At 28.2% G+C, this 12,049-nt stretch overlaps 1 pseudogene; it reads left to right on the plus strand.

Moving 5' to 3' along the window:
• The first annotated feature begins 3,302 nt into the window (after nucleotides 1-3,302).
• On the plus strand, nucleotides 3,303-9,055 carry LOC145975933 (uncharacterized; annotated as a pseudogene).
• The last annotated feature ends 2,994 nt before the right edge of the window (nucleotides 9,056-12,049 follow it).

Below are 12,049 nucleotides of genomic sequence, written 5' to 3' on the forward strand. Positions count from 1 at the left end.
GATTTCTTTTCTGTTTATTTCTGTTTATTTTGGTTTGCGTGATTTTGTACTCTTTTTCTGCGAAAGGTGTGTAAGAGGTTCGGAACGCTCCTCGAAAAAGCGCCTTCAATCCCCAAGGGGACGAATAAAGATATCAATGAAATATATTTGCTATATTTATTATATTAAATATTTTGTTACATAGAATATTATGGGGTGTATCTGAAAAAAATTAACATTTTTCTCGAAAACCAAGATTTCGAAAAAAGGTCTTCTGTTTTGTGACTTCGAGGAGGATATAAAATAGTACCATGAATTTAATTCATTGAATTTTAATTATAACCCTACCTTATGGAGCTGTGTCGATCTGTAAAACAAAGAATCGCATTTTGAATCGTTTTCTCTGTCTCACTAACATGCTATATCTACACAGCGTGTTACTAGAAATTGTCTTCATAGATATTTTTATAAATATTAATTTTATATAAAATGTTATTATAATATTAAATATTAATACAATATAAAATATTAATTCTTATATTAATAAATATTAATATAAAGTAAATAATATATACATAGTTAATTTTACACAAAAATGTTTCAAACATTGTTTGGGTCGAAATATCACTATCTCCCCTTGAAGACATGAAACTTTTGTACATTTTTTTACGAAAGCTTTGGTTTCCAAGAAATAATATTAACTTTTTTAGATTTAAAGGTATCCATTTCTCTTAATGATATTATTGAAAAACAAAAAAATAATTTTCTGCGCAGAATTAGTTCCAGAGTTGACTGCACGAATTGACGGCTTTTCAAGTGGATACAGGTAAGTAATTTTAATTTTAAAAATCACATAAAGGCTGCTGTAAAAATCGGCTGCTGTGCGTCGGTACAGAGCTGCTGTGCGCCTGTGAAAAACGGCTGCTGTGCGCCTGTACAGAGCTGCTGTGCGCCTGTAAAAAACGGCTGCTGTGCGCCGATACAGAGCTGCTGTGCGCCTGTAAAAAACGGCTGCTGTGCGCCGATACAAAGCTGCTGTGCGTCGTAATAAAATTGTACGTTGATATAGAGCAACTGCCTAGAGAGCAGTTGTTGCATATTTTAAAATAAAAAGGTTACACCTAATAATTATTTATTTATATTGTATTTATATAAAATATTTACAAACACAAAGAATATAACTCTGCCATCTAGAGAAAAAGATATAATTGTTCGAGGTGACTGGTTAACTGACATACATATGGACCATTTCGGTTATCTCTTACAAAATTATTCAGATTATAGACCTGTTGAAACCTGGCGAGTGCAATGCCTTGATAGGATTCAACCTATGCCAGTAGATAAAAAACATATACAAATATTACATAGTTCATCAGGTCCATATGATGGACATTGGGTTTGTAGCTATTATGACAAAAAGAACATATTTATTTATGATTCATTAAATTATAAGAAGCTATATAAACATCACGAACAATTCTTAAAAAGATTATTCCCAACATATGATTTTAAAAAGCACCCTGTCAAGTTCCCAACGGTACAGCATCAACCAAATAGTAACGATTGCGGTGTTTTTGCAATTTCATTATTATTTAATATTAATTTAATATTCATTATTATTTAATATTAAACCTGAGAAAGTGACATATGATCATAGTTTAATGCGTTCGCATTTGATAAAAATTTTTGAATCTAATGTAATCGAGCATTTTCCACAAAATAAACGTTATACTTTTCAAAAAATACTCCCATTAGCAGTAGTTAAAGCGAGAGAAGCTGAAGCAATTCGTATAAGTACGATACGTCAACATAAGACAAAGCAACAAAAATTTAATCGTTTGGAAAAAGTTGATAATAGTCATTCTGAGAAAAAATTACATAATAATCAATTATTAATATTAACGGACAATACGCCAAAAGAATTTATACAAATAACGAATGACAGTAAAAAAATAAGTAATATTGAAGAATTTATAAAACTAACAAATAATTTTAAAGAAACAAATGATATTGAAGAAATAAATATTCCAAAAGAATTTATACAAATAACAAATGACAGTGAAAAAACAAATAATATTAAAGAATTTATAAAAACAAATAATATTAAAGAAACTAATAATATTGAAGAAATAAATAATGTTGAAGAATTTATAAAAACATCAAATAATATTAAAGAAACAAATAACATTGAAGAATTTATAAAAACAACAAATAATATTGAAAAAATAAATGATGTTAAAGAAACTGATAAATATTTTCAAAATAAGCATTATATTAAAAATTACACCGGTTACAAAATTATTGATAATAATAATGATTTATGTAGTAACAATAAAATAAGTAAAATCAAAATTTACCAACCAATCTATCCAAACAAAGATTCTAAAAATAAATGTACTAAAAAACGTTCTCGATGTGAAAATACTGTCCAATTAGAAGTTAATATAAAAAAACAATGTGTGCAAGATTTAGAAAGTTCTCTTATACATTATACTAAAAATTTAGAAAATAATCGAGCTAAAAAACGACGTCCATGCGAACAAGATTTAAAAATCAACCGCGCTAAACAACGGTATAGATATAAAAAAAATTTAGAAGATAGACGCGCTAAGAAAAGAAAGCGATATGAACAAAATGTAGAACATAATCGCGCTAAGGACCGGTATCGATATGATCAGAATATAGAAAATAAACGCGCTAGGAAACGGGATTTATATAAACAGAATATTGTAAAACAACGTGCACAAAAACGTAAACGCTATTCCATAAACACTCAGCAAGAACGAGATAGACAAAAAGGATTAGATCCTGATCGCAAATGGCTTTACAACAGACGATATTATCAGAAAAGTAAAAAATCTGTACTTGTTATAAAAAATCACGATGTTGGAAAAAAAGTTATTAAAAAATATAATAAGTTTTGGTCGAAAAACACGATAAAACTTCATCATTCTTTAGAAATATTTATACAAAATATTATGAAGAAACTCACTATTAAAGATCACATCGAGAAACGATTAAAAGCTGAAAAAATCGTACGTTGGTGTATGTATGTTAGAAGAAGTTATATACGTAATATTTACAGAATGTTAGCTTTGATTAAAAAGAAAACAGAAGCGAGTTTAACTCAAATTGAAAAATGTTCTACAGTTGAAGAAAAATTAGATGCCTTATGTGGCGAATCTAGTCATACAGCCTCATCTGAAAATTATTTTATTGATTCTACATATCAACATGTAATTCCAAAAGAATCATTAGTAATAAATGGAGATGAGAAAATAAGAAATTTACCGTTAATAAAATCTGCATTCGAACCTTTAGTAATGAATGAAGAAGGAAAAGTAATAAATATATTACCGTTAATAGAAATAGAAACGAAAAAATCATGGTCGTGCAATTTTTCATGTAAAACTGACGATCCAATTTTAATTAGTCGTTATCAGAAATTTCTCGAAACTTTGAATTTCTGTACTTTAAAAAATGTACCTAAATTGATACAAGATATTCATAAATGTACTATGAAAACTTCAAATGAGAAATTGGGCCATACGCGTAGCTGCCATATTGATTTAACACTTTGCGAAGGAATGTTTCTTCCAGTTCAACTATTATCGCCTCATTTTCCACGAGTAAGATATATTAAGCGTTTAATTTATCAACTTACAGATTCTTATCGAAAGATGGATAATCTAGATGAAGCATTAACTAATGCTGATTTAAATACATTAAATGAAATTGTAACTTCTGCAGAAGAAAAAGCAGATATGTACAAACAGCAACAGACAGATACTATTATGAGCGATGATGATATTATTTCTAAATATCATCAAGCGTTTAAGGCTTTGGTTAAACGATCAACAGACACGTCACGATATGCTTGCGTATCGTGCGAAAGATTGTGTTACAAGAGAAATGTTTCTGAAGTCAATATTCTTCGAGGATTAGACACTCAAGATTGGAAAAATTTAATGGCACATATACAACAAGAAAGTAATGCGCAATATATATGTACTTATTGTACAGGTAAATTTCGGAAAGGCGTAATGCCCGCATACTGCATTTTGAATAATCTCTTTACACAAGATGTGCCCGAAGCAATATCATCTCTTAACACATTTGAAAAAATTCTTATACAGAGAGCTAAAGCATTTCAAATTGTCGTCAAAATGGGAACTGTTATTAATAAAAAATTGCCTCAAAGGCAAATGGTACAAAAAGTTAAAGGCAGAACATTTCATTTACCACTTCCGTTACAGGAGACATTGCAGAAATTATGCTTGGATACTGATCCAATAAATGTTAATAACGAATTATATATTTTAGTTAGAAGTATCCCGAACAAATCAAAGATTATTTGGGAAGAAATGGTTAATGTTAAAAAAGTTTTTGACGCTTTAATATGGTTAAAGGACAACAATTCTTTATACTCTAACATTATATTGCCAAATGATCATAATAAATTGAACATTTTAGAACAATTAAAAAATTCAGAATTTCAAGTGGAAGAGACAGAAGTGATATTAGATGACGAACCTGACAATGAGATATTAGATAATTCAATAGATGAGACGAAAAATGGTGTCGAAAATATATTAGACAATCAACATAAGGCAATGTTAACTCAAGTTACAGATGAAAAAGATGGTTATTATGAAGAATACACTATCTATCCCTTATATGAAAAGAAAGCAAATAAAACTTCTACAGAATTGTACCAAATGTTAAAAGTTGAAAATGCACCTTTGGATAATCGTGAAAAAGATTTAGATTTAATGTGTTTTCCAGATTTATATCCTTTTGATATTAATGGACAACGTGAAAGTAGAAAAGTGAAACTTCAAGATCATGAATTTATTAAATGTCGTTTGACATCTAAACATCCAAAATACAGATTAAACCAACAATATTTATTTTATTTATTGAATGATGCCAATATTCGTCAGTTAAGACGTGGAATTTATCATAAATTGAATATAACTAATCCTCAAGATCGTTATACGGCTGCAGAATATTTAGAAGCATTGTCGAAAGAACAGTTGGAATCTGATCTAACAACAATATTTTCTACACTTCGAAATACGGAACAATATTGGCGTAAACCGAGAAGTAATCTAAGGTGTATGACGCAGCATTATGGACCTGCGACATGGTTTTTAACACTTAGTCCGAGTGAATGGTTATGGGAAGATTTAGGTGAATATATTCGTGAAGTAAATAAATGGCATGATGTTTCTTTAGTTAGCGAACTTGTTGCTAAAGATCCTGTATCAACGTCCAGGTTTCTTGATAATAAGTTTCGGGCAATGCTCGATTTCATTAACTCCAAAGATCATCCAATTGGAGAAGTAACACACTATTTCTGGCGACGAGAATACCAAGGTAGAGGTATACAACATTTCCACTTATTAATTTGGATTAAAAATGCACCGATTTTCAATGAATCTACTGTTGAAGAAGTCTCCAAATTTATTTTACAACATATAAGCTGCAGAATGCCAGATGAAAATATTTCGCCACTATTGTACAAACGTGTTGATACGCATCAACGACATAAACACAACGATTATTGTCTTCGCTCTAAAAAAGTAGGCTGTAAAGTTATTCGTCGATGTCGTTTTGGATTTCCTCGTCCCGTTACTGAAACTTTTAACATGAGAGATGTAGCAACTTCAATAGCAGGTAGAAAACAATTGAAACAGAAAAGTAGGCTTTACGATCTTCCTCGAACGGAGAATGAAGTTAATATAAATGATTATAATCTTGTTCTTCTTACTGCATGGGAAGGTAATATGGATATACAATTTATTGGTGAAAAATCATCGCTGCTTACCTCATACATTACTAAATATATGAATAAAGCAGCAAAATGTGAGTTGTCTGATTCTATTCTTAATATTGAAAATAATAATAATAATAATAATAATAATAATAAGAAATTAGTAAGTCATCTTTGGAATATAAGTATGCGATTTGTGAATAATAGAGAATGTGGAGCTCTCGAAGCTGCTGATACATTGTTAGATATTTCTTTGTATGGAACTGATCGGAATACAACTATCAGATGGTTAGATGTTAATCAAATACGACGTAAAAGATTAAAAAATTACAAGGAAATTGAAGCTCTTGATCCTGAATCTACAGATATATTTTATCCGTCTTTAATAGATGATCTTTATCCACATAGACCAAACGAATTAGAAAATATATCTCTTTATGAATTTGCACAGTGGTATGATGTCTCGAAGATCAAACCAAAAAATAAGTATGTTGAATATTATAAAATAGGTGATGGTAAATATCTTAAACGACGACAGCGTGGATATCTTATTGATCATTATAAAATTAATGTTAATACACAGCCGGAAAAGTATTTCTTTGCGTTATTACTTATGTTCAAATCATGGCGAAAATTAGACGATCTTAAAAACGGAATACATATGCCGAATCGTTTCAGAAAGAAAAATTGCATCTTGTAGAAGCGTTACAATATTATGAAAAATTAGAAGAATTGCAAAAAGCATTTGAAACTGCAAAACAGTTAGTTCAGCAGTGCCTAGATGACGATTTACAAAAACAACAGTCTCAGGATGATCCTGAAAATCCGATAGGTGTTCAAAATATAGAAGCTGGTGAAGCAATGCAAGATTTTAAGGATCTTGGTGATAAAGTGGTTCGAGAAATCGATATATCTGAAATGATAGCAAAATTAAATGCGGATCAAAAACATGTATTCGATAAAGCTATCAATACTGTAAAGTCAGATGAATCAATATTGCGATTATATGTTAGCGGAGAAGGTGGTACTGGAAAAAGTTTCTTAATCAAGACTATTACATGCTGGATAAAACAAAATCTCAACAAAGATACTGCTGTAGCAGCACCTACTGGTATAGCAGCATTTAATATAGATGGTTTGACAATCCATAGATTGTTTCAATTACCCGTTGAACATGGTAATACTCCTAAGTATAAGCAACTATCTGATCATGTATTGGAAGTTTTACGAGAACAGCTTAATAATGTTATTCTTTTTATAATTGATGAAGTGTCAATGATATCTAATTTGACTTTAATGTATATAAATCTTCGATTGTCTCAAATATTTGACACTAGTGATTGCGATGATGGTTGGTTTGGTCGAAAGCACATTCTTTTATTCGGAGATTTGCTTCAACTACCTCCCGTACGCGATGATCCTATTTTTAAATATTTATCAGATGAAAAAGTTGCTAAATATCTTGGTTCCATAAATGCGGTTAATTTATGGACTACATTATTTGAGTATGATGAATTGATAATCAATATGCGTCAGCAAGGAGATAACACTTATCGTGAGTTATTGTCAAGAATTCGTATCGGTTTATTAACAAAATCTGATGGTAAGATTCTCGAAAGTAAAAAAATTTGTTTTAAAGGTGATTCCTTCGAATCTAGACTAAACGAGTTATGTCATTTTATTAACAATCTATCATCAGACATCGTTTGTTTACTGCCCACTTGTCATATGTGTGATGTTCTCAATGATGCAATGTTAAGTCGCATTACTTCTAAAGAAATAATATTAGTTGCTGAAGATACAATTGAATGTATTCCATATCTAAAAAAAGAAAGTATTAAAAGTATTATCAAATAATGATGATGATAATTCAAAAACAGCTGGGCTTTCGAAAAAAATCATAATTAAAATTGGAGCGAAAATTATGATACGGCGTAATGTTGATGTTAGTTTGGGTCTTGTAAATGGTACAATTGCTAAAGTAATTTCAATTGTACAAGATAATGATGGTCAAGTAGAAAAAATTAAACTTCTTTTATCATCAGGTTTAGAATATTTAATTGAAAGAGTAAGTGTTAAATTTGAGGTGGTAGATAGAGCATACGTTGTCAGAAAACAATTCCCAATATGTTTGAGTTATGGCATCACTATACATAAAAGCCAAGGATTGAGTTTGCAAAGTGCTATTATGGACATTGGTAATTCTGTGTTTAATTGTGGCCAAACTTATGTTGCATTATCGCGATTAACATCTCTAGAAGGATTACATTTAATTAACTTCGATCCTTCATCAGTAAGAGCTAATGAAGATGCAATTATTGAATATAATCGTCTAAAACAAATACATAAACCGAAAGTAGAAATGATTGCTATGTCAAAGGAACAATATTACAAAGTAAAAGATGTCTTATGGGTGTTACCAAAAGTAATAGCTTCTGTTCAAAAATCAGGTTTAGATGAAAATGTTCGAAAAAGTACAGCTTGGATCATGCATGGTTTTCAAAATACAGACAAGGTTTCATGCTATGCAAATGCAGTATTACAGTGTTTATTGAATTTAAATGCCATTAGGCAGCAATTGTCCAATTGTGATAAATCAGATATTTTACGTATGTTAATGCATCGATATGAAAATGGAATATGTAATTTAAATACATATGCAATACGACAATGTGTAGGAGAATATTTTTCAAGTCCTATAAAACGAAATGCACCTGTTTTTTCATAGCTCTTTGTGAAAAATATGAATATACCTGTATAAAGAGTTTAGTGAGGCATCAAATAACTTCTATTAGACGATGTAAAACTTGTGATAATACAAAAACTACTGTTGATAATAATATTATTATTTCTATTCCTATTAATCATTTAAAGAAGAAAACTTGTAATCTTAATGAATTATTAAATATTACGTTTTCACATTGGTATCAGTCGCATAATGAGACGTGTGAATATTGTACTGGAAATGATATAATATTCAAAAAAGAAATAATATTATCAAAAGAGATAGTTGTTATTCGTGTAATATTTTCATCACAGGACAATAAATTAACGAAAGCAACACAAAACTTTAATTTGAGTGCTATTCCAACAACTAAAGTATTAATAGATGGACATTTATATAAAGTCATGAATGCTATATTTTACTATGGTTCAAATATTGATGAAGGTCATTATATAAGCATGTGTAGAGAAGGAACATCTAATATTTGGATTGAAGTTAATGATGCTCAAGTTAAAAAAAGGCAGTGGCCTAGAGGTGCTAAAGATGTTTATTTACTATTTTTACAGAAAATGTAGTAAATAATAAATATCAAATGTTATAAAATAAAGAAAAAAATTCCTTATTAAAATATATTTACATGTTTAACTTGATTAATACTTAATCATTTAATAATTGTATTTCGATCAGTTCTATGCAAAAAAAGGTGTTATGTATCAGCAATTTCATGAACAATGTTTAATATTCTGTACTATTTATGTATCAAAAATTTTAATGTGAAAGAGAAAGAGAAAGAGATTATCAATTATATATTTTTATTATTAAATACAATATTTTTATTATTTAAAATAAAAGTTTGTAACTCACTCTTTTCTTGTTTTACTTATTCAAAGATGAATTAGATAAGCAGAGCAATGATTATTTATTACTAAATTTAGAAATATTGATTGAGTGAAAAAATAATTAACTTCTAATGACATATTAATTTGTTTGTATTTGTCTAGTAAGAATAGCAAAGAAGTCTGGTTGTCTAAGTAAGCTCTAAGTAAGATCTAAAAATGACCGTCATATTTTAATAAAATATGATGGGGGTGGTGGCGAGGTCTTTCCTTATATATTTAATCATGTTTAATGTATGTATAGTACAAAAAGGAGTGATATCTCTACAAAAATTACCCTTTTAAAAAAAAGGTAAAAAAAGGTGCTAAGTCCGCGTAAAAACTGTTATGTGTTTGCAAAATAATGGTTATTATAACCCTCAAAAACTATAAAAAACCTATTTCAAAAATAGTACCATTTCAATCTACAAAATTATTTTAATCTACAAAATAGTTATTTTAAACCGTAAAAAAACTAAGTTATTTTAGTTATACATTATACTTACCTTACAAAAGTAATGATATCAATAAAATTGTGCTAAGTAAAAATAAAAATTTATAAAAATAAATCAAAAAACTGTATCAAAAAATAACTATAAGAAATTAGGCTCTGTATATTAAAATATAAACTTAAATTTAAACAGGCCATCAGAGCTAAACGCGGATGGTAGTGCGTAAGTTCAACGAGAATTAAGTTTTCGTTGAAATTTATTTGTGTGCACAGGGCACAAAATTTTCTTGGTACGATACCAAGCAAATTTTAAATAATTCTCAATTCGAGAAATTATTTAATTATTATCCCTCTATTTCCCCCCTGTAGTGTTGTAGGCGAGAAAAATATCGGGCTGAAAGTCGCTGAATCGGGAATCGAACCCGAGTCTTTCGCTTGCCGGGCGACTGCTCTTACCACTGAGCTATTCAGACCCCTCAACTCGATACTTCTCGGTCGCCTACAAATATATATTAAATTAAAGTATAACGCCATCTTCCGCCGGCGTGAATTAAATAACTATAAGAAATTAGGCTCTGTATATTAAAATATAAACTTAAATTTAAACAGGCCATCAGAGCTAAACGCGGATGGTAGTGCGTAAGTTCAACGAGAATTAAGTTTTCGTTGAAATTTATTTGTGTGCACAGGGCACAAAATTTTCTTGGTACGATACCAAGCAAATTTTAAAGCGGCAAGCGAAAGACTCGGGTTCGATTCCCGATTCAGCGACTTTCAGCCCGATATTTTTCTCGCCTACAACACTACAGGGGGGAAATAGAGGGATAATAATTAAATAATTTCTCGAATTGAGAATTATTTAAAATTTGCTTGGTATCGTACCAAGAAAATTTTGTGCCCTGTGCACACAAATAAATTTCAACGAAAACTTAATTCTCGTTGAACTTACGCACTACCATCCGCGTTTAGCTCTGATGGCCTGTTTAAATTTAAGTTTATATGTATCAAAAAAGTTACAAAATACTATCAAATCCAAACAAAAAATAATATCGAAAAGTTGTGCTATTTGAAGATAAAAACAATAATATTTTAATAAAAAGTTAGACATTATGTGTTTAATTTTTTAAAAATATATTACAAAATTGCGCCAACAAAATAAAAACTTTTAATATAAAATATATATTTTTCTTAAATTTCTAGTCAAGTTACAAAATACTATCAAATCCAAACAAAAAATAATATTGAAAAGTTGTGCTATTTGAAGATAAAAACATAATAATATTTTAATAAAAAGTTAGACATCATGTGTTTAATTTTTTACAAAAATATATTACAAAATTGCGCTAACAAAATAAAAACTTTTAATATAAAATATATATTTCTCTTAAATTTCTAGTATTAAAAGAAAAATATTAAATAAAAATAAAGTTGAAAAATTTAATTAAAAAAAGAAAAACAGAAAATATTAAAAATAAAATTAAAACTTATCAAGAAGATAAAAATTAGAAATTAATAGAAAAAAATTACAAATTTATATAAAAATTAAAAATTAAAATAAAAATTAGAAAATAAAATTAAAAATTATTAAGAAAATAAAAATTAGAAATTAATAGAAAAAAATTTATATAAAAATTAAAATAAAATTTTAGTTAAAAGACTTAGCGCTGCTATACGATCTAGAAATAACCGTCATATTTTAATAAAATATGGGGTTCTTTGCTTATATATTTAGTCATGTTTAATATATGTATAGTACAAAAAAGAGTGATATAGCAGCGCTAAGTCTTTTAATTAAAATTTTATTTTAATTTTTATATAAATTTTTTTCTATTAATTTCTAATTTTTATTTTCTTAATAATTTTTAATTTTATTTTCTAATTTTTATTTTAATTTTTAATTTTTATATAAATTTGTATTTTTTTTTCTATTAATTTCTAATTTTTATCTTCTTGATAAGTTTTAATTTTATTTTTAATATTTTCTGTTTTTCTTTTTTTAATTAAATTTTTCAACTTTATTTTTATTTAATACTTTTCTTTTAATACTAGAAATTTAAGAGAAATATATATTTTATATTAAAAGTTTTTATTTTGTTGGCGCAATTTTGTAATATATTTTTGTAAAAAATTAAACACATGATGTCTAACTTTTTATTAAAATATTATTGTTTTTATCTTCAAATAGCACAACTTTTCGATATTATTTTTTGTTTGGATTTGATAGTATTTTGTAACTTGACTAG

This window comes from Camponotus vicinus, unplaced genomic scaffold (genome assembly GCF_025532165.1).
Source record: "Camponotus vicinus isolate PSW18456_S1 unplaced genomic scaffold, iyCamVici1.0 SCAF_8, whole genome shotgun sequence".
In the NCBI taxonomy this organism is placed as follows: Eukaryota; Metazoa; Arthropoda; class Insecta; order Hymenoptera; family Formicidae; genus Camponotus; species Camponotus vicinus.